General features: G+C 40.7%; 1 long non-coding RNA gene across 1 annotated transcript; it reads right to left on the reverse strand.

Moving 5' to 3' along the window:
• Positions 1-15,996: 15,996 nt before the first annotated feature.
• On the reverse strand, positions 15,997-22,355 carry LOC116754478. Its single transcript, XR_004350060.1, has 3 exons — positions 22,275-22,355; positions 19,034-19,083; positions 15,997-16,214 (listed from the first exon to the last, which is right to left on the reverse strand). It is a non-coding gene; the product is annotated as an uncharacterized LOC116754478 (long non-coding RNA).
• Positions 22,356-26,770: the final 4,415 nt, after the last annotated feature.

Below are 26,770 nucleotides of genomic sequence, written 5' to 3' on the forward strand. Positions count from 1 at the left end.
CTGAGGAGTTTATCAAGAGGACAATAGGGAACATTTGATGGTGTTTAATGTAGTTTAGTGGAAAGTTAGTTTTTATTAAAGAATGATGGACTAAAAACCAGAAGTTCAAGGTTCCTATTTCAATGCTGCCACTTACTAACTCGGAGACCTTGAAGTCATTACTTGCAGTCCTTGAGCCTAAGTTTCCTTATCTGTCAAATGGCAAGTACACAGAGATGTCGTGAGGGTGAAATGAAAAAATAGATGGGAGAAGTGTTTTGAACGTCGTAACATTCTCTACAAATGCCAGACACTGCAATGATATTACGACAGTGGTGATCCAGGAAGAGTGCACGTGTAGGTATGAGCGACGGGATTTGTAATGAACCAGACATAGGAGACAAGCTTGTTTCAGTAGCACGTGAATCACTGAAGAGAACCTGTACTGTGCTGTGTATGGATTACCAATGGAGAAGTAACACAAACACAATTTTTTTTTTTTTTTTTTTTTTTTGCGGTACGTGGGCCTCTCACTGCCGTGGCCTCTCCCGCTGCGGAGCACAGGCTCCGGACGCGCAGGCTCAGCAGCCACGGCTCACGGGCCCAGCCACCCCGCAGCATGTGGGATCTTCCCGGACCGGGGCACAAACCCGCGTCCCCTGCATCGGCAGGTGGACTCTTAACCACTGCGCCACCAGGGAAGCCCACAAACACAATTTTAAGAATCCACGGTAAGACTTCATTGAACATATACCCTGATACTTCTTTGCCGATACAAATGCCACCTGATGATCATCATTATAAGCTTCAAGTCTAAAAGTACTATATGCTATCTTCTAAATAAAGGGAAGCTTGCCCTTTCATAAACTCGGTTAGGGGAAGGCACATACCAGAATTCGGGAGCCCATTTTCATCCCCCTTGCTTCCATTGATGTCTCTGCTCTGCACTTTCTCTCTAGTTGTGTTATTCCGTCTCTCCAGTACTCAGTTCCTTTATTGACGGAAAAACAACTAACAGGATAGATCTTGGAGCAAGTATAGTAATATTTTTATAGCAATACAAATATCTTTTGAGAATAAAGAAAGACATGCCTTCGTGTTTGCCCGTGCACTGTGGGGCTGACTGCTTATTATTTCTTTGTGTTTTTTATCTTTAAAGCTTGAAAATAGTCCACTTCCCTTCCCATCTGTTCACCACATTAATGGCTCTGGGATGGAAGGAATTTCTTCAATATAGGTCTTCTTCCTGCTGTTGATTTTAAGTCCATTTCATAACCCCAGCTGCTTTATTGTTTAAATTGTTAATCTTCCTCTTATTATGAGCACGTTAGGTATGGAGACTGAAAGGATCCTTAGTTCCTTTATAAAAAGTATGCGTAGGCTTTTTCTGTATATAATTCACCTTGGGTGGTGATCTGGCCTTTTCTAGTTGAATAGCAGGTATATATCAATTGTTTGATTAAAAAAGATGTTCTAAGCACTGCTGCCTGTCTGTGCTGGCCTGGATCGGAGACACGGAGGTGTAAGGCATTGCTCCTGCAATTTGGAGAGTGTAGAGTCCGCTTGAAATGCAATGGTGTGTTGGAAAAGATTAGACTCCAAGTCAGAAGATCTGCAGCTACCTTGCTTTATGGCCTTGTTTCAGCTTTTTCTAGAAAATGAATGGATTGAATTGGATCAATGGTTTCAAACAGTCTCTCTCAAAGATTCTTGACGCCTAAGACTGTAAGGAACGGCACCAAAAATGGAGGAGAGCTTAAACAAGTTTTATTTGGGAACGCTCCCGGGCGAGGTTCACTGGTCCGAGAGAAAGGGGCCAGAGAAGTCGCGCCTGGGTGCGGGCGCGAACAAAATTTATAGGGGTGGACGCAGGGGAGGCGCTTGCTATATGAAGCAGCCCGCTTTTTTGGTAATCTTTCGGGTGTTGTGGCAATGTCAGGTGTCCGTTGCATCAGCCTCAGTGCCGTTGGTTCCGCCCCTCGGGGAGCGGGAAGACCGGGGCCGAGTGGAAAGTCCCGGGTCTGTTTCCTGAGCAGGTGGAAAGTCCCGGGCTGATGCCACTCGTGGGTCTGGCTGCATCAACCACCCTGGCGGGGGTTCCGTCTGACTCCCTGGGCCCTTCCTCGGACCTGCTGGCCTTACAAAGACCATCTACCTTAGAGTGCCAAATAAGCAGGGTGGGCTCTGGCTCCCAAGACTTCTTCCAAGTGCTCCAAGTCTCTCACTTTTATACGTTAGGTTTCCATGTAAATTTTCAAATGAAGTCTTGCAGAGATAAAAGTATTTGAAAGCATCTCTTCCAATTCTGATTTTTTGTGAGCCTATGACTTTGCAACAAAATATAAGAACATATGTAAGCACATGCTAAGCGTGTGACATAGAATTCTCCATCAGTCATTCAACTTTCACTAGTCTCCTTGCAGATTGGAGAATATCATAGCTTCTGAGCACCATACTATCTTCAGTTAGGTATTCTATGGATTCGGATCAAAACGTATGTGAAATTTTATATGGTTGGTAGTCCTAGAAATACAGAAGAGTAGGAAAATATTGCTAATAGATCATCTACTTAATAAAGACAGTCATTCTTACATTGCTGATTTATTTTCCTTCCAGGTCGTTTTCCTGTATACCATGATATTTTGACATAGTTTTGAGTGTATATGCACACACAGTTTTATATCCTGGCTTTTTATTTAATCTTCGAGCAGAGATGTTTTCCTAAGGGCTGCAAGGCAAAAGCCAGTATATAACAAACACGTAGCACAATGCCTGGCCAACAGGAGGTGCTCAGAAAATAGTAACTAATCAAGTTATTTGTTAAGTTAATCCCAAGCAAATGTAAAAGTTATATTTCTGCCTGTTCTGTGACAGTAAAAGCTCCTGTTGCCTGTTTTCTAAAGCTGAATATATGCACACTGTAGGATCTAGCAGCTCCACTCGTAGTGAATATCCAATAGAAATGCATACTTATATTCACCAAAAGACAAGTTTTGGAATGTTGTAGGAGCAATACTAATAATAACCCTAAACTATTGGGTTGGCCAAAAAGTTCGTTTAGTTAGTGAATACGTTGTTCAATAAAGTTCTTCATGAAAATGAAAAATGTGTCTTTTATTCTTACTTAAAACTGAATGAACTTTTTGGCCAACCCAGTAGAAATTACCCAGCAGCCTATCAACATACGTTGAGGTAGATCTGTGGATTCACACAAGGGATACAAAACAGCAATGATAATGCACAATCCACAACTAGACACAAAAGAGTGCGTGCCACATGACTCCATTTAAAAGTTCCTGGAAGAACCAATCTGTGCTGTTCGAAGCCAGTTTAGGGAGCATGGGGAGGGCTTCTGGGTGCTGGCACTGTTTGATTTCTTGATTTAGGGGCTGGTTACATGGTTGTAACAGTTTGCAAAAGCTAATCAAGCTGTACTCTTAAGACATATGAGCTTTCCAGATGTATGTTATATATAAAATTTTGAAAGACCTCCTGTAGTTTTCTAAATTATAGGTCATCCAATACAATAGTAAATCACTGTTAAGTACTTTAAGGATTTAATCATATTTCACTTAAAAAGGTAGAATGGAATCTCTTATGCATCTATTGATTAAGGTACCCCTTGGATGTACTCTGATGTCACTATAGTTCCCTGTTATAGCACTTATCACACTATATTATAATTGTCTATTTTTCTCTTCTCCACAGCAGATTTTAAGTTTTGAGGGGTCAGGAACATTGTCTAGCTTGATCACTATTATATCCTCAGCAGCTGATGGGACTCAAGCACTTGTTCAGAGGATAGAATGAATAGTCCCCACGAGGAGGATCTGTGAATAGGAGAACCATCCTGGGCTCTTGGTAGTCATTGTACTGTTTTATTTATGATGTTCCGCAAAGTTGATGCCCTTATCCTGATTTTTTTTTTTTTTTTTTTTTCTGTACGCGGGCCTCTCACTGTTGTGGCCTCTCCTGTTGCGGAGCACAGGCTCCAGACGCGCAGGCTCAGCAGCCATGGCTCACGGGCCCAGCCGCTCCGCGGCATGTGGGATCTTCCCTGACCGGGTCACGAACCCGTGTCTCCTGCATCGGCAGGCGGACTCTCAACCACTGCGCCACCAGGGAAGCCCCCTTATCCTGATTTTGCATACGCTTCATATGGGAGAAAACTGATGATAAAGGATTGTGCTCTAAATCACTTAAAAATAGTGCTGCAAGAACCACAGTTGGAATCATATCAGACCAACACTCGATCCTGTCCTTTGATAATCTTTTATGTTTTGAGTCAGATCATCCACTAATTACATATAACGGGATTCCATAATTTGCCTTTATACTGGTAATGTATAATTAGTATGGTCCCTAGTCAGTTAATTTAAAATCTGAATAAAAATATATAGGAAAAAGGAAAAAAGACAAATATATTCTATATACAGCATGGGAAAAACACTTAGTGAATAATAATAATATAAATAATATAAATAATAAATAAATAAATAAATAATATAAAATAATAATATTGCATGCTGGGATTATAAGACCGACAGCGGCATCTCATAAGCGACCCTGTCACGCAACATATATAACCACATTGTATGGTAAGATGATAAAGTGCCAAATTATTCAATACAAATAAAAATATGTAATATAGTGCTAATTGTGTGCTATACAAATTTGGTGCAAAAAGAGGTAGAAGAAGGAGTGAAAATGGCTAATAAGCAAATAAACAATAAACAATTAAAACTCATTAATAGATAAGTAATTGTATATCAAAAGGAGAGTGAACATTTTCATCTACAAATCAGCAGCTTGTTTGTATGGGTAAATTATGGTATGGAATAGATAAATACAAACCCGCTTAACCATTGGCATCATTCTGGAATAAAATTTGCCATTGTATAAAAAGTATTAAAACATGGCTATTCTTTGACCCAGCAATTTAGTTTTTCAGACTTTACATTCAAGCAGCTATACAATTGGTCACCCAATGATTAATTCACTAAAAAACATTTATTGAATATATACTATGCATCATAAAGGAATACTAACGGTGAATAATGCTATTTATGGCAGTTATGATAAATTTATAAACATGGAGAAAAATGAAAACAATCCATCTCCAACAGCAGAGATATATGTAACCCTCCCCCTTCCTGCCCCTTTCCTCCATTCCCATTCCTGTTCACCCACCACCCACCAGGCAACCACTAATCTGCTTTCTGTCACATTATATTAGTTTACAGTTTTTAGAATTTTATACAATGGAATCATACAGTATGTTTGTTCTCCTTTTTGTCTAGCTTATTAACTCAGGATAATTATTTTGAGCAACTCAGATCCATCTATGTTATAGCATGTATAAATGGTTCATTCCTTTTCATTGCCAAGTAGTATTCCATTGTATGGATATGTCACAGTTTGTTTATCCATCCGTCTGTTGATAGACATTTAGGTTGTTTCCCATTTGGGGCTGCTATGAATGAACATTCCAGTATAAGTCTTTCTTTTCTCTTGGGTGTTTTCATTTCTCTTGGGGAAATTCCCAGGAGTGAAATGACTGATCGTTTGGTAGATGTATGCTTAACTTTTTAAGAAACTGCCAGAGTGTTTTCCAGAGTTGTATTCCCACTAGCAGTATATGAGTTACAGTTCCCCCACATCCTTGCCAACAATTGGTATGTTCAGTCCTTTTAATTTTAGCTAATGTAATAGTGGTATCTCACTGTAGCTTAAAATATGCATTTCTGTAGTAACTAATTTTGTTGAACTTTTCGTGTGCTCAGTTGCCATTTTATATCTATTTTGGTGAAATGTCTGTTCAAATGTTTCCCCATTTTTTCATTGGGTAACTGGTTTTCTTGTTATTTAGTTGCAAGAATTTTTTATATAGTTGGGACTCAAGTTCTTTATCAGATATATGATGTGTACATATTTGCTCCCAGTCTATGGCTTATCATTTTATTCTCTTAACTGTGTCTTTTGAAGAACAGTTTTTAGTTTTGATGAAGTCCAGTTTATCAGTTTGTTATAGATCATGCTTTTGATGTCAAGTCTAAGACATCTTTGCTTAATCCAAGGTCTCAAAAGTTTTCTCCTCTGTTTTCCTGTAGAAGTTTTATAGTTTTAGGTTGTATAGTTGGGTCTATATTACATTTTTGGTTCATTTTTGTATATGGTGTGAGAGTGAGTCAAAGTTCCTTTTTCATATATGAATATCCAAGTTTCTAGCATCATTTGTGGAAAAGACTAACATTTCTTCACTAAATTGCCTTTATACCTTTGTCAAAAATCAGTTGACAATGTATATGAGGGTTGGACTCTGTTCCATTTATTTTTTTGTTTACCTTTTATTTCTTTGTTTTTGCCAGTACCACACTATCTTGCTAACTGCATCTTTATGACTTGAAATCAGGCAGTGTTATTTCTCCCATTTTATTCATCTTCTAGATCCTTTGCCATTCCATATGAATTTTAGAATCAGTCAGTTTCAACAGAAAAACCCCGAAGAGAATTTGATTGGGATCATGTTGAATTTGTGGGTCAATCTGGGGAGGAATTGACAATAATACTGAGTCTTCCAATTCGTGGCTGTGGTACATCTCACCAATTATGTAGGTCATCTTTAATTTCTCTTATCAGTGTTTTATATTTTTTCCATGTACAGGTCTTTTGTCAGATTTCACATCTTTTGTCAGATTTATTCTAAGTAGGTTATATTTTACAAATGGTATTGTTTTCATAATTTTAATTTCTAATTGTTTATTGTTGTCACATAGAAATACAGTCAATTTTTTATATATTGATCTTGTATGCTGCAATCTTGCTGCTCATTTACTAGTTCCGGTAACTTATTTGTAGATTCCATAATTTTTATGTTTTATTGAGATATAATTCACATACTATGAAGTTCACTCTTTTAAACTATACAATTCAGTGTTTCTTAGCACATTCAAAATGTCATGCAGTGATCACCACTATCAATTTTAGAACATCTTCATCTCCCAAAGAACAAACCGATACCCTTTAGCAGTCACTCCCCATTTCCTCCCCTCCCGATAGCCCCTGGCAATCACTGATCTGTTTTCTGTCCCTCTACTTTTTGTCTTTTCTAGAATGTCATATAATTGTGATTATACAATATGTGGCCTTTTGTTACTGGCATCTCTCATGTAACATAATGTTTTCAAGATTCATCTATATTGTAGCATGAATAAGTACTTAATTCCTTTTTATGGCTAAATAATATTGCATTGTATGGAAATCTGTCACATTTTGTTTATTCATTCATCAATTGTTGGACATTTGGATTGTTTCTACTTTTAAACTATTATCCATAATGCTGCTGTGAACATTTGTATACAAGTTTTTGTGTGGTGATTCTACCAATTTTAAACTCAGTTTGCTACAAATAAAGTATTAATTTTGTAGAAAGGGAAAATTGTAGAACAAAAAACTTAGAAAAGATGTGATCATGGTGAGACAGTATTGTCACTAAAGGTTTAATTAAGGATACAGGGCTAGAAATGGGCCGTATAGGATGGGTGAGGTTATATAAAAATGTGGAATGGGGGAGTGGGGGAGTGAGATTATTTCAAATGATAGGAAAGCATGGGGAAAGGAAAACAGAATGATGAGAGTGAAGGTTTGGTGCCAGGAAGTGGTAGAAAATAAAGATTATAAGCAGATCAAGGACAAATGATGCAGGGTCTTAAATGCCAAGAAGAGGTGTATGAATGGGCACTAGGAAGCACTATAGGTCTTTAATCCAATGAGTAATATAAAAATGTGATGTTTTAGGGCTATTTATCTGTAGCAGCCTGTAGAATGTATCATAGTGTGGAGAGTTTGTGAGAGGAATACCAGCAAGGAGGCAATTGTAGCATATTCATAAAGTGACTGATGAAAGTGGAAAGAAAGGAATAAATACAAGTAACACTGCCGTACGTGTGGTAGATGTACAACCTCAATAACTTTTTTTTAAGAAATAGAAAAACCCATCCTACAGGCTCTGTGGGATCTCAAGAGACTACTCTGAATAGCCAAAACAATCTTGAAAAAAGACAAAGTTGGAGGTCTCATACTTTCTGATTTCCAAACTTACTGCAAAGTTACAGTAATCAAAGCAGTGTGGTCCTGGCATAAAGACAGACATATAGAGCAATAGAATAGGATGGAGGGATTTCCCTGGTGGTCTGGTGGTTAAGCATCCATGCTTCCATTGCAGGGGACACAGGTTCAATCCCTGGTCAGGGAACTAGATCCCACAAGCCACACGGCATGTCCAAAAAAAAGGATAGAGAGCCCAGAAGTAAACCCTCGCATATATGGTCAAAGGATTTTTAACCATGGTGCCGAGTCCATTCAATGGAGAAAGGACAGTCTTTGATGTTGGGAAAATACATGCAAAAAATGAAGGCTTCTCACTATTGACAGATGAACGGATAAACAAAATGTGGGATATACATACAGTAGTATATTATTTAGTCTCTAAAAGGAAGGAAATGCTGACACATGCTGCAATGTGAATGAACCTTGAAAACATAATGTTAAGTGAAAGAAGCTACTCACAAAAGGACAAATACTGTATGATTCCACTTACATGATATACCTAGAGTGTTCAAACTCATAAAGACAGAAAGAATGGTGGTTGCCAGGGCCTAGGGGTAGGGGAATAGGGAGTTATTTAATGGGTACAGAGTTTCAGTTTGGGATGATGAAACAGTTCTGAAGATGGTTGGTGGTGATGGTTGCACAACAGTGTAAATGTGCTTAATGACACTGAACTGTATACTAAGAAATGGTTAAAATGGTAAATTTTATGTTATGTATATTTTACTACAATAAAAAAGAATAGATGTGCAATAAATGTTTATTGAATGAACAAATGGTTACAAAGTCAACAGGTTTGATAGGGTGAAGGAAAGGCAGGGGCAAAGGTGACTACAACATTTCAAGCACTAGTGGTGCCATTGACAGAAGCTGGGAAATGGTAGGGATGTTGATTGATTTGGTTTTGCATGACATCATTGTATATAACACAACAAGTGGAAAAGTTTTGGTGGACAGTTTGAACTTAGGTGGAAAATTAAGGTTGAAAATACAGACTTAGAAATTACCATGGCAGTACTGTTAAAGCCAGGGGAGCTTTCTGATTTTTCCCAAGCATTAATAAGGAATTAAGCACATACTGCCCTCGCTCCACCCTCTGATCTTATTCAAGGGTAGCGTCCTATTGTGTTTTAGATCATTGTTTTCAACAATTCGTTGACATTTGTAGACTTAGGATAAAATTGACTTTTTTTTTTTTTTTTTGCGGTACGCGGGCCTCTCACTGTTGTGGCCTCTCCCGTTGTGGAGCACAGGCTCCAGACGCGCAGGCTCAGCGGCCATGGCTCACAGGCGCAGCCGCTCCGCGGCATGTGGGATCTTCCCGGACCGGGGCACGAACCCGTGTCCCCTGCATCGGCAGGCGGACTCTCAACCACTGCGCCACCGGGGAAGCCCAAAATGGACTTTTAAGGTGTCTTCATACTATGGATTTTAAAATAATTAAAGTGCCTCACCCTATTTTCATTTGATAGATAAAAACGCAAGATTATGTGTTTGAAAAGATGCAGTGGGATTGGGGAAAGAATTATAAAATCTCTTACTAACTCATACCTGACCAGATGCCATAAAGGAATAAATCTTAGGGTATTTGTCAAGTCAAGGCTTTCATCAAAAGCAGATAAGACATCTAAGCTGGAGCTGCCTGGATTTGCATAAACCACTAAAGGATTCTGTTTAGGAACAGTGAAAAATTATAGAACTTAGAAACTTGTACTTTATGAGATGTCTGTGGAAAGCTTATTTTGAAGGTTATTTTTATTCCCTTGGAGGAACAAGAAATAGATTAGCATGCTTTGTAGTGCTATAGACTCATTAAATACCAACTCACATCCCTGTCAATAAAGCTAAGTTCACTGAGGAATGGAATTGCTCTCTTTTGAACAAAGGTATCAGACAAACCGCTCATCTAGAACTCATAATCACACAAGTATACAGTCTCCTTGAACAGTGGCAGCAAAGTATTAACTGAAGGTCATACTTCAGGTGCTCAGTGTAGAAAGGACAATCCTGTCCAGATGAATCTATTCAACCATTCCCATACCCACTAATGCTAATCATTAACAGTGTATTTAGTTTGTAAAACAAAGGTCTAAGCAACTATAAAGGAAAAGGGTGATAGATTTGACCATATAAAATCTGACCATATTATAACGTTTGCACTACAAAATATGCCATGAAAACAGTTGAAAAGCAAACAGGAAAAATATTTGCAACATATGACAAGTGGTTTATATCTTAGATATATTAAAAAAGTGCATAGCACTGAGACTGTTTTCTACCCATTACAGAGAGAGAGAGAGAAAGAGAGAGAGAGAGAGAGAGAGAGAGGTAGTTAGTTGCTGGTGAGGGTGCAGGGAAATATGCTTTAATATCTTTGTATGAATAAATAACTTAAAAAGAGCCACACATGAGCCACTGATGAATATGATTAATCTAGATTTTTTTTTTTTTTTTTTTTTTTTTTATGCGTTACGCGGGCCTCTCACTGTTGTGGCCTCTCCCGTTGCGGAGGACAGGCTCCGGACGCGCAGGCTCAGCGGCCATGGCTCACGGGCCCAGCCGCTCCGCGGCATGTGGGATCTTCCCAGACCGGGGCACGAACCCGTGTCCCCTGCATCGGCAGGCGGACTCTCAACCACTGCGCCACCAGGGAAGCCCTAATCTAGATTTTTACACCGAAGGTCCATTTATTTGCACATAAGGTCCTGTAAAAAAAAAACTGGTAAGAAAAATGGACCTTAGGCACAAATAATTTGATTAATTATAATTTTTGATTCATGACTCACTGTCTTGTCAGCAAATGCAGCTTCACATCATCACGTTTTTGGTGACTGCTTAGTAATTGATCCTATGAGTATAAAGTAATATATTTAATCTCTTGCCTCTTGCTGAACATTTTAGATGGCTTCAAAATATTTAATTTTCTAAATAATGCTATGGAGCTATTTTTGTATATTTTCCAAGTATTTTCTTAGCGTAAATTCCTAGAACTGAAATTGCTAGGTTAAAAGATACCTATATATATACATCTGTATGTATATAGATAGACTGATACATAAATACAGATGTATAAATTATATCGATATCTTTAAATGCAGCAATATATATTATGATATATTCTGATATATTAACATATATATAATATATAAAGTTCTAGTTATCTAGTAATATATAACAAACTACTGCAGAACTCTATATTTGTGTGTGTGTGTGTGTGTGTGTGTATATATATATATATATATATATATGAATATGAATATAGATATCTTTTAACCCAGCAGTATATATAATGTTTTAGTTATCTAATGCTATATAACAAACTACCCAAAACTTAGTACTTCAAACAGTATTTATTTTACTCATGAATCTGCAGTCTGGACAGGGCTCAGTTAGGATGGCCTGTTTCTGTTCCATTTGACATTGGCCAGGGAGGCTGGAATCTTCTGAAGGCTTTCACTCACCTGTGTGGTACTAGGCAGGGAAGATTCACTAGCTGGGGGCTGGAACAGCTGGGACTCCCCAGGCATTTTTCTCCATCTGTATGTGGTCTTTTTAGCATGTCAGCTTTAGGGTAGCTAGGCTTCTCACATGGCAGCTTTGGGCTCCAAAGGCTTGTGTCCCAGTAGAGCACCGGTAGAAGCAATGTGGCCTTTTCTAACTTGACCTTGGAATCCTGCAGCATCATTTCCATTGTACAGGCCCGTGAAGGTTGTGGAGGGCACATAGACTCACACCTTTCAACGGAGGTGCATTAGCACCACATTGTCAGAAGAGCATAATGGGATGATGGGCTATATTGGTGTGGCCATCTTTGGAAAATATAATCTGCTACATATGTTTTTAAGATTTTTTATACACAGTGCCAAACAGCCACTTCAAATATTGTGCAGTGATGAAAACTATTTTTTTGAAAAAGGAAATGCTAAACAAGGGTATTATTATTTTTCATCTTTGTCAATCTGATCAGCAGAGAAGATGCCTCATTTTTTGTGTGTGTGTGTGGTATGCGGGCCTCTCACTGTCGTGGCCTCTCCCATTGCGGAGCACAGGCTCCGGACACACAGGCTCAGTGGCCATGGCTCATGGGCCCAGCCGCTCCGCGGCATGTGGGATCCTCCCGGACCGGGGCACGAACCCGTGTCCCCTGCATCGGCAGGCGGACTCACAACCACTGTGCCACCAGGGAAGCCCAGATGTCTCATTTTTTTAATTTACTTTTTTGGTTACTGTTGGCCATTTTTATTTATCTTGTGAGCTGCCTGTTCTCACAGTTTCCAGAAATAATAAGATAGTCATAATATCTTATTATAAGTTTAATTTTAAATTCAAGTCCCAGAGGGCAGTTTCTTCAAACCCCTTCCTTTCACTGATAGGGAAACTGAGTCACAAAGAGCCCCAAGGTCAGAGTTCCATGAACTCAATGTAAAGCTTATGACAGGTAATTCAGCACTTTGAACTGATACTAAACACTGGATGGGTGTGGCTTTGATGGAAAATAAGCCACTATGTGGAACTGTGATGGGTTGAAGATAAAGTCTTGGTAGAAATTTTGTGAAAAGGAGCCCTGTCTCTATAAAGAGGATCCTAACTATATAATATCTCTTAGAAAAGGTTTCAGTACTGCTCCAGAGTACATCCCCAACAAAAGAATATGTGGTTAACAGATGCCTTTTTGCTTCCACTTCCTCAACAATGAGTCAAGCACTGTGTTGGTTTGTAAAACCCACTCTCTGCCCTTAGGAGCTTTTCCTCTGCCAGTAGCAATGGACAAGAAACAAAGAGTCACAAAAACAAATATCAAATTGTAAGTTGCCATAAATGTCCTGAAGGAAAAGTGCAGGGTGCATGAAACACCAAGTAGGGGGTCTATTGAAATGCTATTGAGGTAGTGACACTTCAGCTGAAACCTGAAAGAAGCGTAGGAATACCGAGGCAGCGAGAGTTAGGCGAAGGGTTTTCCCTGAGGAGGCAAAGACCCAGAGAAAGGGGGAACTGAAAGGATATCCATGTTCCCTGAGGGGAGTGAGCAAAGATGAAGCTGGAGAGGCAGGCAAGGCCAGAGCAGGTGAGCCAACAATCAAGTTTCTGGCCCTTATCTGACCTACTTGTTAAAAGATCCTTTGGCTACTATGAAAGGGCTGGGGTCGGTAAGCAAAAATGAGAGTGTCTTGGACAAGGGTGCTGAAGGTAGATAGGCAAAAATGTGACAAATATTTTAAGGTAGGGGGTTACTGCCGTTCTGCTTCACACTTCAGTACTCTCTGATTCATCCTGTATCCCGGGGCCCTGAAGTGCTTTGCCCTTATTGACAGTGTCCGCTTCTAAATCTGTCCCTAACATGTCAGAGCGACTTCAGTGTGGCCCTGTGGTGCCAAGGCTGTCCGGAGTGAACTGTGGTCTTCTGAGTCGATGCTCCAGCAGGGCAAGGGAGGGAAAGAAGCCGGCTGACATGCTCTCTGACTTCTCTTTGGCTTTTCCTCACTTCCTGAAGCAGAGGAGAAATAGCACAATGAAGGCCTAGGGTTTCTCAACAGAAGAGAATTGAGTGGCATGGAGGGGCTTAGAGGGAAATGGGGACAACTTCCAGATCCTCTGTTTTGCAGACTTTTTATTCCCCACTGTTTTATCAAACCGTCCTGTTTTGAACGTTCTTACAAAGAAATTCTTTATAAGAAAGTTGCCTTCCATGAGGAAAAAAAATAAATAAAAGCATCTTTGGACTAGAGTCCTTATTCAATTAAACTGATTCAGATCCGCAAACATATACCAAAATCCTGCCATGTCCCAGGCACTGTGGTGAACTGACGTCGTCTCATTTATCCCTCACCGTACGTAGCCTTGGGAGAAGGATGTCATCACGTTCAATGAACAGATGTGGAAATTGACCTTTAATGTAAAACATCGACATCAAAGAATAATAAAGAGAACCATCAAAACTTCCCTTTCCCCCAAGTTCAGCTGAAATGAGCAATGGCCTACACCCCATCTAAATGCATTTAAGCAGGACTGAACCTGGAGCAAATTCAGGTCATCTTTGCACCCGGGGAAAAAGTGTCTAAATCTAGAAATAGGATGGTTATTGTCAGGTTAAATCAACCATTGTGAAAACAAAATCAGCCACCATCAGAGTTGATTAGCCCTCTGCTTGAGGATGTCGTGGACCCCAGCCCCGCTCCTCTGTGTTAAGAACACCAGACCATAATAAAGTTTTGTCTTATAATTACCTCCAAACTTACAGACTTCTGGAAGATGAATACTCTTCGAAGGACAGATGGGCATCTGCTCTGCTGGTATTAATGTGTGAAATCAGATGAAAGTCGTGAGAAACTATTAAACCTATAGAACTTTTTAAAGAGCAATTACATTCCAGATGTTTTCATTTCATTCTTGATTTTTTTTTTTTTTTTTTTTTTTACTGTTCATTCATCTAACATGACCCAGGTCTATACTAGGCTCCAAGAAATACAGAGCTACATGGCATAATATTCATTTATTAAAAGTATACCCTTCTTCCTACCAAAAGGTATATGCTATCGTTCCCAACCTCAAGAAGTGGGGAAGATTGACAAGAAATGCAGACGATAAATATCCTGAGAGAGATACGCCAAAGATCTGACAAAGCACTCGGTGGCCAGGGAGGAAGCACCTAACACAGACTGGGGTAGGGGAGTGGGGCACCCCCAAGAGACAGTCCCTGGAGGGATAGGTAAAGTACACAAATATCATCAACACCGTCTTGCTGAGTATACGTGGTTCACGTTTTGCTCTGTTTGCTTCTTTCCTTGCTTGCTTGGTCCCGGGAGACCAACCACGACTTTAAGCGGGGGACTGGGTGGCTGGGCTCAGCCACAGGGTTGCTCTCGCATTTAGCCAGCTGCATGGCTGATCATTAAAAAGAAGTTTCGTAGGTTGTATTTCCTGCTCCTCCAGCCCATTCCTCTACATCTCAGAAACTTATGTCCCCCCACCCCCCAGAGTTGCACTAGCACAGCTGTGATTAAGTCCGTAGGCACATCCCCCATGGCTTGGGAGACGTCCCGCCACACTGTCTGCCTGATGGATGGGTCGCATCGTGGCAGCTGCAGTGGAGGAAAGCAGTAGAGGAGCTCCAACCTTGCAGTCTGCTGTTCAGCCTAGGAGTCAGAGTCCATGCTAGAGCAGATGCCGTTTTCTTCCACGTATCTGGTTGACATATAGAAAAGGGCAGACTATAACCCAGTGCTCACGAGATTTTCCTACCCTCTATGGCTCTTCTCTCCAATATGGCTGCACATTATAGGGCTTTTGTGTTTTCTGAGCACATTAATTCCCCTTTTAAAAATTTTTTATTTTTTGGCCATGCCGCACAGGATCCCACGTGTGGGATCTTAACTCCCTGACCAGGGATCAAACCCACGCCCCCTGAAGTGGAAGCGTGGAGTCTTAACCACTGGACCGCCAGGGCAGTCCCAATCTCTCCCCTCCACCGCGCCCCCTTTTTAACCTGGATGGGTTTCCGTCCATTGCAACAAAAGGGCCTTGACTAAAACAAATACTCAAAGCCCCACATTTATGCATCTTTTTATCTGACCAGCAATCCGTTGGCTTAATTCTCTGAGGGAAATTCCTATTCCTGAAATTTCATTCAGTTGAGTCTTACTGAAGATGGTTTCTATGCTTGGCTCAGTTTACGTTGAGCCACTGAGGGAAGGAGTGAATGGAAGTAACCAAAGGGAATGATCCCTCCTGATTCCTCTTCCCCTCATTTCATCAAGAGACTTTTATTTCCAACTGGAAACCAGCACTTCTCTTATTCATTCAATAAGCGAATATATAACCAGCAACTGCTATGTTCCAGGCATGGGTTTATAGGCGCTGGGGATGTGAAGATAAATAAGACATGGACCTTGTCCTCCAGGAGCTCACGGTTTAGCGGAGGAGAAGGACAAACCAGGAATTACAATACAGTAAATGCAATTTAGGGGAGCACTGAGTGATATGGAAACAGAGGGGCAGCACCTTTGGAAGAGATCTGGGAGGCAGTCAAGGAAGGCTTCTTGTAGGAGCTGACACCCGAAATGAGTCTTGAAGGATGAGTACGAGTTAGCCAGAGAAAGAAGCTGAAGAGTGTGTACCGTGTACATAATCTAACATAAAATAGGAAAAAATAGGAAAGTAAAAGTCCAGTTCTTTCATGCCAGATTATAAAGTTTTTATATAAAGTTTTGTTCCCAAAAATTATCTTTCAGGATAAAGAGAGTTGCCTTATATTCAGGTCTGTAAAACCATTTTACATTATAAGACACTCTCACAATTACTTTATTTTGAACTACAAAGAATTGTTTAGGAAAGACACAATAGCCCCGAACTACCTATGTCACTGCTGGTTTGCATGCTTGTAGAGGTCATTTGACAAAGGAAGCAAAGAAATTCAATATAGATTTAATAAGTATTGGGGGGCAGGGGTGGGGAATGACTTCACAACTGCACATCTTGGATATCATTGCAAATGAGCCTTTTAAAGATCACTTTAAAATGAAATACAATTAGTGGTTACTTTGTGGAGATCATGAGTATACACCCACAGGATGAACGGAAAAATAAAACTGTTCTTATTTTAAGCAAATGGATATTTGTGGCTTGAAATAAAATTTCCAGTGATAACATCATGTACAGAGGAAAAAAATATTTCCGGTTTCAAGATAGTAAAGGAAAGCCATTTTCATTTCCTTCTCCTTTTTCAATTCCCTGAAATAATAAAGTGAACAAGAAGCAGAAATTCAGACTTCACCTTTGAGGACGCTAGAAGATGTATGCAACCTTGAACTAGAATTTTTGAAGACTGAAAAGTGTCAGAGGAATGGTAAGAGAACAGGAAGGTCAAACTTAGGTTCCCTCATTTTCAGGCATCCACAGAACCCCTGAAGGAGGGAGACACAAGAGGGAGGGGATATGGGTAATATGTATATGTATAGGTGATTCACTTTGTTATACAGCAGAAACTAACACACCATTGTAAAGCAGTTATACTCCAATAAAGATGTTTAAAGAGAACTCCTGAAAAGCTCAGAAATAAATGCGTCTGGGACCACAGGAAATGGGAGGGGTGGGAGGCTGAGAATAGGGGTCTTAGAAGAAAGTGTGTCCAAGGAGCCATTGTACCCCACTTCCCCACCCCCATTCCCAATGGACAGGAAACCAGGCCTCCTCCCCCTCCACCCTCACATAAAACCAGCAGTTTATCCTCTGGAAGAAGTAAACCAGAGGACCGCTGGACTCAGATATCAGGCACAGAGGAGGTAGGAGTAAGAAACCTTAGTTTGTACACTTGACAGTGAATGCCAGCAGCCTGCATATGCCAGGGGAGAGGTTGGACGATCCACCTCTACAAGAAATACCTGGGGATCCAGACATTTGGGAGTCCCTGATTTGGAAAAGACCCTAAAGCCCCCCAGTATCTATTCTCCCTTTTATCCTTTTTACCAGCAGAATACCTCTGAGTTTTGGTAAGGAACAGGGCTGCCGAGGCGGGGACTACATTTCCCAGGCTCCCTTGCAGCGAGGTGCCACCACTGACTAAATTCTTCTGAGCCCTGTGAGCAGCTTCTGCTTCACTCTCTTAAACTTGCTTGCCCTCCCCTTTCTCTTGCTCCCTTCAAGGGTGGGATGTGGATGTTTTGCTGGTGAGACAGCCTCAGCTATGTGGACAAGGGCAAGACTCTGGGGGACAGTGGAACAGCAAAATAGGAAGAATAGACCAGCAGCAGCCTGTCCAGCGCCAACCATCGACTATGGAACGTTAAAAGAGAAAGAAGTGAACTCCTAATATGTACGAGCCACTGTATTTGGGGACCTCTTTGTTGTAGCAACTTAGCCTGTAACCTATATACTATGTATTGAAAAAAAAAATCAACCTGGCTTTTTGCTCAAATACTTTATAGTGAAGCCTACCAGTTCATATCATATGCTAGCTTCAAAACAGCTTTTTCGTGCTTCATTATGAAATATGAATAGACGGCTAAGAATCACTAGACATTTGATTAAAGCATCCAGCATGAAAGGCAGAGACCAGAGTGAAGAAACAGGAAAAAGGAACTCAAAAGCATCAGAAGCAATGCAGGGAGCAGAAGAAAACTTCAAAGGAAACATAGTTAAACCTTCAAAGAGATAAGAGAAAGGCAGTGCCTATGAGAAAAAAGAGTAGGATGCTCTTCATTCAGAGGATAAGAAAGAACTCTCAGAAATTAATCATTTACAAAGTAGATAGTTCAGTAAAAGGTTTGGAAGGTGAAATTGCAGAAATTTCCCAGAGAGTTAAAAAAAAAAAAAAAAAAAGGGCAATGGTGAGAAAAAGTGAGAAAACTGGAGAATATTCCAGTAAGTCCAACATATTATTAATATAAGTTTCAGAAAGAGTGGGAAGAAAAATAGAAAGATTATTAAAGAAATTATCAAAAACAGTTTGTTTATTATTGATTTATAAAATGCCGTAGTTGAATAATAATTTCCAGATTAATATATTACTTAATTTAACATAGGCATAATTAAATTAATATAATATTTTAAGAACATGTTTGACTGTATTTCAACTATATCCCTAAAATATTATGTATGTATAGTGATCGAAGTCAGGGAATGGGAAGATGATCTTCCTGGAAAAATGTGAGAATGCCTGAGATTCAGGACCCCCTTATATTTGATATGTTCTGGAAACTTTAGAAGGTTCTGAAGACAGAAGCATAGAGTGTGAAAGAGAGAGTTGACCTGGCTCCCATCAAAATTCACGCAATGATGGTTCCCCCGAGCTAGGAAGGGGGTTCATATGCTGGCAATGAGGTTATAGGCCTGATAGTGATTCCCAGATCATGACATGAGTGCCTGAGTAGTTTATGATGCTGCTTCCTGAAGTGATCATAAGATGTTACCTGCTTAGGAAAGAATATGATGGGTTTAGTCTTAGACTTACTGAGTTTGAGGTGTCTATGGGATATCCAAGTAGAGATCCAGTCCACAGATCTGAAAAACAGAAGCTTTAGTTCGCTTTTGGCATGTATTTATTTATTTATTTGTCTCTCTCTTTATCTATCTATCTGTCTTACCTTAGAACTGAAATTCAGCTAGCATGCATTGGTCTGGTTGTATCGGTTGCTAAAATTATGAAATACTCTGTACTCGTTGGTAAATGGTAACCTCTTCCAAGCCCCCCAGTGCCACCCCTCCCCATACCCTAGCTGTCCTAACGCTTCCTATCCTAACCCATTCAATCCTTTACAGGAACTAAAGAGTTAACATCAGGCCCAGAAGTGAGCTGTCCCAGCCCTGTAGCTGTCCTGGTAAAGTTTCTATTTCACTCCTGCTTACAGCTCGGGAAGGCTGAACCCACTCTCCATGTATCTGTGTGTCTGTCTAGTCTGTGTCATGACCTTCCACGCATCTGGCCTCCCAATCTGGTAGCTCTCCTCTCTAGGTCTCCTCTGCCTCCGGCAATCTGAACTATTCACTGCTCCCTGACTCCCTACGCTTTCTCACCTCCATCTCTGTGCTCATCACTCATAAAGTCTTCACCCTGATTTCTGAACATTCCGTGTTTTTATTCATCCTCAAGGCCGGTCCCTTTTCCTCTTCTACCAGAAAGCCTTCCTTATCTTAGAAATGATCATTCCCTCCTTGAAATAACCATCCCCTTCCCATGTGGCATATCATTTCCTATCTTATATTGGTGATATCTTTATCCTTTCTATAGAGAGTTTTTCATAGTGGATAGGCCATAATCATTGTTGGGTGAATGAGAATATGAATCTAAATTTAAAGACTCTACCAATTATCATTGGCATATAGTTGCTAGCAGTTTCATCATTTCTTTAGAATGTCCATGTAGGATAACCTCAGGTTCTCCCCAAATCTCCCTGGGCCTGATTTCTATAATATAATATTTCATTACATGCCAAAAAAACAAAATAAGACGAAACAGCAACAATGAAAAACAAACAGATGTAGAAATGTGTGCCGATTTTCTGAACTAAGGCTTTTGGTACTTCCAAGTCGTGTTGGGTCATCTCTCTTTAACGTAAAAGGGTGATAGTGATGGTGTTTTTCCATTTTCTGCACTGACTTTGATCTTTCAGAAATGCCACAGCAGAGCTTTTCTTCTAAGGAGTTTTACAGTGTTTGCTCTGCTGCAGCAAATCAAGCTCCTGTTGTAACATTGGCAGCAGCAGATGAGTCATTGCTTTGGCTGGGAGAGTGTTTTCCTGAAGTCAGATGCAAGAGCAGCATACCTAATGGTACCTTGCTACCTGTAATCTCTCTCAAACATTCACTCTCCTATTGCCCTGCATTGAAGTGAAATCAAAATCAAACTTCCAATGTTTGGTTGAGGTAGCAGCTAATCTGCACTTAAGGTTATTGTTATATTAGCACATATCTAATTCCTTTCGTTCTCTCTCCTTTTAAATAAGATTCAGGCAAAAGATAGACTATGATGTGTTTCTCATGTGATGCCTCAGTCTGTTTTGCTCAGAGGCCGTGTCTGGCATTTGCTCTAGGTAGACATGATGGAGAGGAGGCATTGGCAGAGCCCTGCGGGTACTTAAGACTATGACATCCAGCCCCAACCTGCCGGCCTGAGCGCCCCACCGCGTCTCCTGTCTGCAATGCTCCGAAGATCTTTATTTTGCCAGATATAGGGGAAGGGAAACTTCCTTGAGATGCCGTTTTCCTATCCTCTAACAGTAGGAAATGCTGAATGGAACTAAACTATCTTATCTCTTCCCTCTCAACTCCCTGGCTTTAATGACAAGATTATCTGTATGTCTATGTACATATCTTCGCCTGGGGCCGCGTGTGGGAGATGAAGGTAAGTGAAGTCAGTTGGCGCACAGATAACTTCGGGGTCGGGAAGGAAAGCAGGCACAGTAGCGTGGAGGGCAGCCCTGCCGTTTCACACAGTGTTTCTTGGAGTAACCGTCAGGGACCGAATCCTGAGTTGAGTCCTCCGCTGGCCCTGACGCATCAAAAGCCAACCCCACGGTACCTGTACCTAACCTGAGTCGTGCTGTGGAAGGTTTTACCCTACATACCCTACTGGGCCATTCAACCCCCCATATTGCAGCGTCTCTGACTGGGGTAATTTGCCAGCTGGAAGAGTCTCATTTGTTTGATTGGGAAACTTCAGGCTTTAGTCAGCCCAGAAGGTAAGTGCGTGGAATGGGAAGAAAAGGCCCCGGACGTGCCGTCTGAAATTGGGCAATGGGGGGAAACATAGGCACCAGTGTCACCCTTAATGACATCAGAGCATGGCCTCCAGCTTCTGGCCTCCATCCAACAGTTTTCTATAGCGGTGTATCCCCTAAGCACTCTGTTATTACTAGTCAGGGACTTAAGTTCTCAAAAGAAGTCTGAGGGCATTCAGAGTTAGCCGTCTGCAAACCATTCCCACTTACCTTCATTTTAATAAGTTTTGTTGGATGTGAGGGAAAAGGATGCATTATTGCTAAGGCGGGGAGTTACACAGAATCCAAGCTTTGTGCTCTGTGACCATCACCTGTCGTGGGGGTTGTGGGAAAGACTAAAAGCCTAAGAACCACTGTGGCTTGAGACCCTTCTGCAAACTATTCCTCTGTTTCTGTCTCATCAGCTGAGAGTCGGGGCCCAGATGTAGTCAGTATCTTTTGAAACTCTTAAGTCTCTCTTGCTAGATCCATCCTGTACAATGAAGCCCTGTTCTCCTCATGGTCTTTTCTCACCTGGCTTTGTTTCTGTGTTGTGAGTGAGTGATAATGTATCAGCCACTTTTCCGGCTGTGTCATCTGGCAGTCGTTGAGTGGCAGCTGGTGGTGACTCCGGCATCTAAAGAAAAGCCCATTTTGGTTTGCAGAGTTACACGAGGGATCTCAACTCCTTTCCTCTCTTCCCATAGTCGTGGACCTTCCAATCAATAACTGGGGGAGGAAAACTCACCAGAGAGTTCTGTCGTGAAATTTGGAAGGGGATTTTGCATGGGTTGCTTCCTGCTTTCAGCATCCCACAGTATTTTATCAAGATAAATAATATGCGAGAGTGGATTCCGTGAGGCTGAGGATAATTCTATATGGTACCCCCTTCCCCAAATAGATAAGTAAATGAATAAAACATCCCAGCAGCCCCAGACGTGGAATTTCTTCCCAGTGGCAGGGCTGTGGGATCCCATTAGAGAATACTCAGCTTACCGTTCTCATGCAGGCTCTCCTTGCAGACAGACCAGGAGCCTGATTTGTTTCCCACTGAAAAGTCAGGAGCATCATAGAGGGTGGCACAGTGCGATTTGTTTTCAGAGAGCTTCCTTCATTCAAGTCATTAGAAAATATTTCTCGAAATAACTCATCCTGAGTCAGAGCTGGCGCCGTACTAGGAAAAATGCACATTTGAGGGGCCTGGTGTTGCTCATGCATGAAAGACTCTGTGTTTTAACCCTTTGGTAGTTAACCTGCCCAGTTTCAGTGAGCTAGAAGTACAGCTCAGCCAGGAAATATTTATTAAGTGCCTCCTTGCTTCCACCACAATTAGGTGGGTCACATAAGGGGTGGGTGCAAGGAAGCAGAGAACACTGCCCTCATGGAGCTTATGGTCTGCTTGGAGAGAAAACATCAGCATGGATTTTTAAAAATTAAGATGCAGTCAAGACTCAGTGCATTATTTAGAGGCACTATATTTCACTGAAACACCACGTCCCTATCTTGACAGTTGTCTTTCAGAGTCTGCTAAAGCCTCCATTTCCAGAGTCCTCTTGGATTGTGTTGGAGGGCGGAGGATTCCTCTAGGAATGTGTCTGTGTGCCTTTTACCCCAGAGCCTGGCAGCACCTGCAGAGTTAGTGCTATTATCAGGATATAGGGTCAGTTTCTAGCCCTCCTAGAAAACAAGAGAATGCCTCACCTCATGGTTATTTGAACTTTAATTGTAAACTGTATATATGTCTATTATTGCCTGTATATCTGTATGTTACCAACATTACTTGTTTATATGTTTGTCTAGAATCGTAGGCACCTTGAAAGAGGGTTAACATTACTTTCACTATCTAGAATACTACCACGTGCCAGTGAGATTTAATATGTCCTGGGATTGGGGTGAAACAGGATCAAGAAACCTTATTTACATTTTCTGAGTAAATCTGAATTACTCTGACAAATATCTAAAGCTCTTTAACTTTTTTTCTCATTAAGTACTTCTTAACATTCTTTTTTCCTCTTTATTTTCTTCCTTCTCCCGTTTGGTCCCCTATTTCCCACTCTTCTCCTCTCCCTTCTCCTTTTCCTCATCTTTTCTCTTTTTAGTAACAACTAAGAAATGCCACATAAAGGTCAAGACATACCCATTCATCAATTCAGTGAATCTCTTAATGCTAACTAGCACTATAATTGCTAACGTTTTTTGAGTAATTACTACATGCTGACGTTCTGCTAAATACTTTATATGCAGTATTTAATTTAATCCTTAGAAGTCAGTAAGCTTTGTATTATTATTCGTACTTTACAGACACTAGAACAGAAATTTAGGAGACTATGGAACTTGCCCAGAGTCTCATAGCTAGTAAGTGAATTGAGACTCAAACCCAGTATCTGACCCTGGAGCTCATCTGCCTCATGTAGCGTGATCACTCAGTCAAGTAGTGTCACCAAGACACACGTTGGGAATGCAACAAAATGGTTAAGATCGTGGTATTTGGAATCAGACAGGCTTGGTTCGAATCTCAGCACTGCCACTTCTTAGCCATGTAGCACTGGACAAATCGTTTCACCTCTCTGAGCCTCAGTTTCCTGACTTAAAAATGTGAAAAATAATAATTTACAGAGTGGCTGTGTGACATTACATGTAAAACTTTAAGCCTGGCACACAGCCAAAGTTTAACAAAGTTTACTAGTCTTATTCTTTATGGGAAAAAATAACATCTACCCCCTCTGCTAGCAATTTCATTTCATTACGAACATATTTTGAAATATCTCTTAAGTGTCCCCTGTAACCGCTGGGAATTTATCATTCATGAGTATATCTAAAGATTCCTTGAATCCATTCATATCTTCATCCTATGTGGTTGGGGGGCTGAGCAACAAGTTGTGAAATTTCCCACATGATTTGTAGCCTAATACGTTACTTCTGTTTAACAGCTCCAGAATGACCTTCTTCAGTCTTTTGCCTAATATCCTGGTGCTTCATATTGGTCTAGGAAAGGATAGATATGGGTCTAGGAAGGGAATCCTCGCAAAAGTGATGGAGAGGAATAGAGTATTCCTCAACAGGCTGTCTTCTGATCTGAGTGCCTGCCTGGCTCAGAGTCCGGGGACCTGTTTTCTTCACTCACTTGGCATCTGACCTTGTTCAGCTAACTTAGCTTCTCTAGTCCAACATGGAAAGCAAGTAGTGACTTAACCGTCACTCCCAACTCCTTGAAATTGTTCTGTGAAAGGCACTTGAAAACTAAAGTGATGTGAATGGGCAGAAATGAATCTGGTGCAAGCAGAGTTGACTTCCTGCGTGAAATTTTTTATTGAAGGAATTTTATATTGAAGGTAAAGCATATACAAAAGGTAAAGCATAATACCTTTTTTAAAGTTAGGCCCCAAATTAGGAGTTTTAAAGTAATGCTCCGAAACCAAGCTCAACAGCCATAAAGACTCAAGTTTAATAAAGCTTTCTTCCTTTTTAAATTAAGAAGTGGAAGATTTTGGTCAACTCTGAGATAGAGTTTCGCTGCTCGAGAAGCAGAATGATCAAAGCCAGAGTAGAGATTTCAGCAGTATGAATGTCAGCTCTGACTTTGGCAGTGTCAGGGAGCTTATTTAATCACTTTGGCAGCTCTTAGCTTGTTTTTGCATGCATTACTTTCTCTCATTTAGCCAGAGTGCCTGCCACCTATGCAATGGCTTGTGTCAATAAATAGTTGTTGACTCCTGCATCGAAATGCATGCCTAGCTTACTGGGAAGTGTGTTAATTTTTTTATTAGCATTTCTCAAGTATTTATGACTTGATCTAGAGCAAGAAATATATCTTATATCGGAACATATGTGGGTATAAAGTCATAAATACCCATAGACAGAAACACACATATGTAAACTAGAAACATAAGTTTCATGAAATTGTACTCACCCTGTTTTGTATTCTACTCCACTCTCTTCTCTTCTTTTCTTTTCTACTGAGTTTTAAAGCATTCTAAATCCCACTAAATTGGTCTACTAAATGGGTCTACTAAATGGGCTGTCACCCACTATTTGAAGGACACTGGCCTTAGGATTCGCCTTAGACCAAACCTCCCTGGCTTTATAAGCCCTCGAGGGAAGACTTGACATCTTCTTTTCAGCTCACGCCCAGTACACACACATGCCGCCGTCACCACTACCACTAAAACCTTTGGATCGTTGGATAGAGAAAACCCTATCAACTGCTATCAGGGGGTTTTCCCCTAGCAAGACTCCAACTTTTTCTCATAGGAGGCCAGAATCTTGAAAACTTGGTGACTTTTGAAAAACAAATTATTCTCCTCCTAAATTTTGAGTATTAGCTGGTGTGAGGAACTCAAGAATTCCTGTGTTATGCCAATGCCAGCTCAGTGCCCTGTACCCAGTAGGACTGCAGTCAATATTTGTTGATTAGTCATCATCCCGGATCTGCACTGATCACCATGGAAACAGGGCTCTTGCAGAGGTAGTGCTGACTTGTGCCAGACAGAATAAAACTGCTTCTCCATAGATGGACTGAGTTTGGTAGACAGGGCATAAAGTTGTGGGATCATTAGGTAGAGTGAGAATCCAGATAGGGTGTACATTCCTTAATATACAACTGAGAAAAACAGGCAAATGCAAGGCTGGCAGAATCTGAATATACTGGGGCAGAATTGGTCATCGACTAAAGCTGTCTCCATTTGTATCATTGACCCATAAATCTGAGATTGTCTGGGACCCATCTGACTTTGCCCTTCAGAACTTAAAAAGCACCCTGAGTGGCTAATGTAATCCCTGGTCTCTTAGAAGTGTGTCTCAAGGCAGGTCCACATGTTTTGCCCAGAGTTGAGGCTCATAGTAGTCATTTCTCTTAGAAAACCTCACTGAGTCCGACCCAGGAAGGCAGCTGGGTGGTGAAGTTTGGGGATTCAGGTTCTAGGATTGTGGCACTATTCCTTCTCTATCAGCACTGTCATTCCTAGGACTGGGAACCTGGATTCTGACACAAGAAATGGAATGCCTTGGCTCTCTTTGCCAACTTGCAGACTATGATATTGCCTTTTCCAAACCCTGAAGGTCCTTAATGTTGCAAAATAAGCATGATGTAGCAAAACAAGTGTAATTAGGAGACAAACCAGGAATGGAGAAAATATAATGAATATAATTAATAGATAATTTATGAAAAGAGTTACAGGTTTTATGAGCCAGAATACATTCTAAACTTCCCTAACTTTTTAAAGAAATGGTTCATAAAATTTTAGAACAGGGAGGGACTTTAGATAGTATATAGTTTAGTCTCTTTATTTTACAGATGTGGAAACTGAGGTCCCAAGAAGCAAGAAAACGGTAGCGGTGACTAAATAAACCCAAATCTTCAAGATTCTGGGGCTTGTTTCCCCACATTCTCATGACCTGTTGAGATGAAGAGCATGTCTCTTTATTTTTGAGAGAGTACACACAAAAACATCACAGTTTTAGCCACTGTTGGACTTGGTGATGCTAAACAGACA

Source organism: Phocoena sinus, chromosome 5 (assembly GCF_008692025.1).
Source record: "Phocoena sinus isolate mPhoSin1 chromosome 5, mPhoSin1.pri, whole genome shotgun sequence".
Classification (NCBI taxonomy): domain Eukaryota; kingdom Metazoa; phylum Chordata; class Mammalia; order Artiodactyla; family Phocoenidae; genus Phocoena; species Phocoena sinus.